Source organism: Pholcus phalangioides, unplaced genomic scaffold, assembly GCF_987345545.1.
Source record: "Pholcus phalangioides strain wild (caught in Gottingen) unplaced genomic scaffold, Ppha-v1.0 ptg000010l_1, whole genome shotgun sequence".
Classification (NCBI taxonomy): domain Eukaryota; kingdom Metazoa; phylum Arthropoda; class Arachnida; order Araneae; family Pholcidae; genus Pholcus; species Pholcus phalangioides.
Window position 1 is genome coordinate 8,206,652 of NW_028301603.1, and position 6,000 is coordinate 8,212,651.

The following is a 6,000-nucleotide window of genomic DNA, read 5'->3' on the forward strand; positions in this document are numbered from 1 at the left end:
TTGACTTTCTTTTGAATTTTTTTTGGATATAATTAGCAACTTTAGCAACTTTTAAGCAACTTTTTAGCAACTTTAGCAACTTTTAAGCAACTTTTTTAGCAACTTTAGCAACTTTTAAGCAACTTTTTTAGCAACTTTAGCAACTTTTTAGCGACTTTTGCATTTGATCATTTTTTGGCGATAATTTGTGATATCCTGTGTGGATCTAGATATTCTGTATCCCGTATTTATATGAAGGAAATATGGTCAGCCTTGGTATTTATTGTGCTATGCGTGGATTGGTATTTTTCTACCGGAACGGCTTTGAAGGGTTGGATGGAACCCCCCTTGGCGGAACGCATCTGGCCCGCGGGTCGTATTTTGCCAATCACTACCTTAGATTTTGATTAAATGTCTGATGTGTATCTGGGACTTTTTGTGACTACGGTCATCTGGTGTTTATCATCGGCGGGGACCAAGAAATGTTTTCATTCGATAATTTTCTATCAACAAGATATGGGAATATTACTCATCTATAGTTTCATATTTATAGGATGGCAAGTCCGGAGGAGCGGCAAATTTAAGTAATTATAACTGAGAAGGCCGGCAAAGTTTGAATAGCCCACAGGTGGAGAATCCATAAATCCGTCTCAGCCCATTTAAGGAACAATAAGTGACAATCGAAATTAAACTCGTTAATAAAAATTTTGTAAAAACGAAATTTAAAAAATTAAAATAAAAAAAAAAATTTTCAGTTTGAGCAATATGTAACGGAATATGCATGATTATGGAAATTTGCCACCCCTTAGCATGTCAAAAAATTTTCAGTAGAACTCAGTAATTTGAATAAATCCAATGAATTTTGGCATTTTTTTCATAAAATTGAATAAATCTTTTTCATAAAATTGAATAAATTTTTTTTTCATAAAACTGAATAATTTTTTTTTTCTTAAAATTGAATTTTTTTCTTCAAATTTCCATAAAATTGAATTTTTTTCAATATTCACCACTTGAAAAATTTTAGTCCTTTGTTTTTATTAACGCATCACAGAAATTTTGGCATAGCAAATGAAAGATTTCCTTAATCCAAGCTTTCCAAGAAAAATGTCAAAAGATAAATGTCAAAAGTAGAAAATTAGCCAATTAGAACATAAATCCACGCAAAAATTTCTTCCGCTTATTTGTCATTTCTATGATATTTCAATTCCGTTCCTAGGGAATTTCATTATGGAGGTTGCCGGATGGAGAATTTCTTCTTTCAAGGAATTTTTCGTAGTAAATTTTTATTGTCAGGGAATTTCGCACTGGATGTTGGATTCTCACTTGTGAGAAATTTTGCGCAACGGATAGTGTGTGGATTTTAATTAACTTTTAACTTTGCATATTAATGATAAATTCCAATTTTTACGGATTTTTATGCAGGTTGCTAAAAAAATTTCGTTTCCATGAATTTTTCGTCGTGTAAATTGTCATTTGAAAACGATTTTTGCGTACTAAATGAAAATTTTGTGTATGTGGAAATTTCGCCTTCTTTATTTCTAGTGAAATTTCTACTTACTGAGTGGGAGGAATTCACACTTCTAGAGAAATGTCACCAAAGGAATGGTAAAATCTCATTTACATGTATTTTCACAAACTGAAAATAGAAATTTCTCGTCACAAAAAAATGTCGCTTACTTGAAAGAAAATTTCTGCTTTTAGATATTTTATTACGTATTAGAAGGTTATTTTTTGTTTATTGCAAACATTGCGTGCTGTATGGTAAATTGATACTGATATAGGTTTTGTGTGTTGGCTGATGATTTCTTATTTGCGTGGAATGCCGTGTTAATTTTCAAAAAAAAACTTTGCTTACTTGGATTGTAAATTTGCATTTTTCGAAAATGAAAAAAAATTCTTAAAGCATTCCATGCGCAATACGTGTAGAAATTTTCGTACTAGAAGATGAGTTTGAAATTTGAGTAGACTTTTGCGCTCTTTCAGGAACATTTGTAGGAAATTTCACATCAGTCGTATGACTGCTATCTTGTCAATTTGCCTGAGAAAATTTTCCTTTAAAAAGAAACTTTAAAATAAATAAATATCTTTACAAAATAAGAGTGAATAATATTTATGTGTATGTGGGATTTTCTCTCTCTCTCTCCTCTCTCTTTTCGAATCATTAGCTATAATTTGAAATCATTTTTATTTCGAAATTTGACTTTTTTTTTTTAAATTGAAATTTACAATTTTTAGGGGGTGTGTGACGTATGTATGTGTATATTTTGCATGCGAATGTCCAACTGTGTATCTTGTATTAATTGTGCGGTAAACAAATATTTTTGTTCAAATTTTGATCATTTTCGCTGCATACGGTAAAACCTCTTTTGCGGTCACCGGCTGGACAAAAAAAAAATCATCCGTAAAAGAGGGGTGACCGTTAATCAAGGGGTTCGAAATGCATACTTTTATTATATAAGTGGAAATTATATACATTATTTTGCTGTTAGAGAGGGGTGACCGCATCTGAGGGGTTTTACTGTATATGATCATTTTTTTATGTGTTCCCGCTATAATGGCACCGGTCTCAAGAGTATGTAAAAATAATAACTAAATAAGTACACCGAATATGCAAATTTAAAAAAAACCCTAGATACGAAATAACAGGCGATACGCTACGTTCGAGTGTTCGAACATACTGCACTCAATTTGTATGAGTATGTATATGTTTGTTCTTTATACAAATCTACAATTTTATGCCTATCGTTGCCAAATTTTGCATATATGCTAAACAGAACATGGATTGCACCATATGCTACTTTAAAAGTTCATCAGGGCTGGGCTATGGCCCGAAATAGGTGAAAAACCGTCCGACAACAGTGGTTCCTGGGCTCCAACTGTCACTTTCGGTTGTCGAGGTTCCCTAACAATGCGTTTCACACATGCACATGCCTTTACAATGGTTTGCCACTTCTTTTGTGATGCCAGCATAACAGTTTATTCTTTTATAATGGTGGTTTGTCACTTTCCCCCCCCCCCAGTAATTGAAGGAAAACCCGGGAAGCGCCGGGTATTATGGCTAGTTGGAAATAAAATTCGGAATGAAAACTATTCAACTTTTCGAAGCAGGGTTTTATCTATTTATAGAATTAAAATCAAGAAACACTGTAAATGTATTTAACCCTTAAATTTAAAATTTCAATAAGTCAAAAATTCCCTCGGATTAATTTAATTGCTGTGTCGATTTTTTATCGTTTCAATAAAAAATTTTCTAACAGAACCAATTTACATACTTTTTTTTTCCCATGCGTTTCTGTGGGGGTGAACCAGTAGATACGTATATCTGCGGACAAAATTACCGGACAAATGAGCGTATCTATGTGCTTTTCCGGCTGATAAAAATTTAAGGGGATTGGTGTCCGCTCTTAGCTTTCCATGCTTCCCTTTGGGAAAAATCTCCTTCCTTAAAGGATCACTTAAAGTTTTTCTATTCACTTTTGGCACTCAATTTTTTCCCCTCAAATATTATGCATACTTTCATACAATTTAACGTGAGCATTTAGGATTTTAATTTGTTGGTGTTTATTTTCTCGAATTTTAACTGCAACAACATGCGACTTTTTCAAGAAATCACCAAAATTTACCCATATTTTGTGCCATAAAAAATTTTTAAAATAATTTTAGTAAAAAAAACCCCCGTGTTGAAGTATGCAACACCATAATGCTGAGAGACATACACAAAGTCATTTGAATGAGTGGTGTTCGAAAAAGTGTTCCTTATCTAACAAAAAGCTTAGTTATGAGAAAAGAGCATTTTAGTGGAAAAACATTAGCATACATAATGCGTACCAGCAGTTTATATTAAAAAAAATTTTTAATGTTTTTAAGTGCAGGTAGGACAAAATCTTGAACACAATTATAGACGAGGAAAACTTCATAGTATGTGAAAATTGAAAAATTCGAAAATGTGTTTTTTGGAAAATTTACGTGCACCAACCCCCTTAAGGTATCCGACTACGTTGAAAACGTCATTTTGGAAGAAAAAATATGGATTTTCATTTTTTATAAAAGCCCTATTTGTTGTGATTCCAAAACAGGCCTTTTTTTTGTTTATATGATGCTTAAAATCAAAGTTACGTTCACTTTAGTGTTGCCTTTACATACAAATAATACGCGAATAAAGACTTTAAACGTGTTTTACGAAGAATGCTATTTTTGACATTTTACTCGAGTTTGTGACATGATTTGCAAAAATTCATTCATTGCATCCTTACGAAATTTTTGATGTGATATTTTGCTATATATTTTTGAGGTTATGAACCAAAATCTAAGGTCTATCACATATATTTTTTGAATTACAGTGTTTTATAGACAAAATGTAGGACGAAATTTCAAAAAATTCACACGTACTTAAACATATTTTGATGTACCTTATGAACATATCATACAATCCTTTAAATTTTGGTTCATAACCTGCAACATTACTAGCTAAATGCACAGTGAAAATTACAAAGCAATTCATTAATAAAATTTTTTTGCAATCATGTTTCGAATATCACATGAATTTTGCCTAAAATTTGATATAAAAACGACTTTTTCATAGAAAATATAATAGATAGACCAAACTTCGTCACTGTTTTGACCATTTCGAGACACTTTCTGTCAAAAAAATGTATTTAAAGTTCACTCCAGAACCATTTTAAAGAAAAATGACAAGAAAGGTAGCCGGATACCTTAAATAGATAAAAACATTTGATTTCAATTTTTTTTTAATACTTATATTGTAATACCCCCTTTAAATAATTCTTATTATAAATTCAATCAAAATTTTATCATTTATTCGAGTTAATATTTATCCCAAAAAAAAAAAACTCACAACAGGAATAATTGTTGATAAAGAGAAAATGTCATTTACTTACGATATTGTTGATCTGGATATTATTCCATGTTCGAGTAATTTTTATTCTCAACAGTGTTAATCGTTGAAAACAAAAATCCAATCAGAGAAAAACACGAGTATACGATCCAAACGTCCTCAAAAAAAATTTTTCTTCAGGACATGTAGTCAGGCGCACACACGAGAAAAGCACACAATTCACATGACAAAATAAGCACAAGATGTAATAAACAGCACAACAAACACCTTTACGGAGAAGCTCACAATAAGACGACCCGCTCCTCGTGAGAGTTCAGTAGCAACTGTGCGAGTGAAAAAAGACAAGAAAGAGTATTGGCTTCTTTTTCTTTTCTTGAGAAGACCTACTTTACTCTCTTTTACGAGTCTCTGAAGGGTTACCAACACTGCATGTTCTTTCACTCATTCAAAAAAAGACAAGGGGCAAAAAACTTTTCTTGTGGTTTCGTCGCCAAGTTTTGAGGTTAATGCTCGCCAGTTACGAGAAACGTCTTTTTTTTTTCCTTTCCTGATTTGCAACAACTATGATCATGGAAGGGAGATACAGGGGAGGAAGGGTTCCCCCCAGGGTCAAAAGGTGGAGCCTACTGGAGAAACTGGAGAAACCGCGAGACACCCAGGCTCTGTCGCAAGAAGAAGCGTGTGAGATCTTCGGCCCACCCCCGAAGGGGGAGGTCCAGGGCATCTCCGGCAAAACCAATATTTATTGATACGTCAAAGATTACATATAGCGAAAGGAAATCAAAAATTATGTAAAACGAAGAATCAAGTTAATCAAGTTAAAGTCAAAGTGCAACGGGCACGGATAATATAGAAAGTTGTATAAAATCATATCGATTTTAAAATTTAATTGATCAAGGATTGTATGACAGAAAGGCAGAGCACCCCATTGCGCTTGGGCAGTTCAATAGGTGCTCAGGTGGAGCCTACTGATATCTAATGTATGTATATATATATTTCACATCATCATCATGCTCCCCCCCCCCGAGCAATCATTATCATGCCCTCTTCCCAGCGATCATCATCGTGCCTCCCCCCCCCCAGACTTTCACGTCTAAAACCGCCTATGACTATGATCAATGTTTTTCCGAAGAAAATGTTAAAAATTGGTGTCAAACAATTGCAGT

The 6,000-nt window shown here is 33.2% G+C and overlaps 1 protein-coding gene across 1 annotated transcript in view; it reads right to left on the reverse strand.

Moving 5' to 3' along the window:
• The window catches only part of LOC149080837 (uncharacterized), a 116,177-nt gene extending 110,979 nt beyond the window's left edge, over nt 1-5,198 (reverse strand). The window contains exon 1 of the mRNA XM_089237503.1: nt 4,878-5,198. The gene's annotated coding sequence lies outside the window, so the exon portion shown is untranslated. The remainder of the gene's footprint in view (nt 1-4,877) is intronic.
• Between the last annotated feature and the right edge of the window lie 802 nt (nt 5,199-6,000).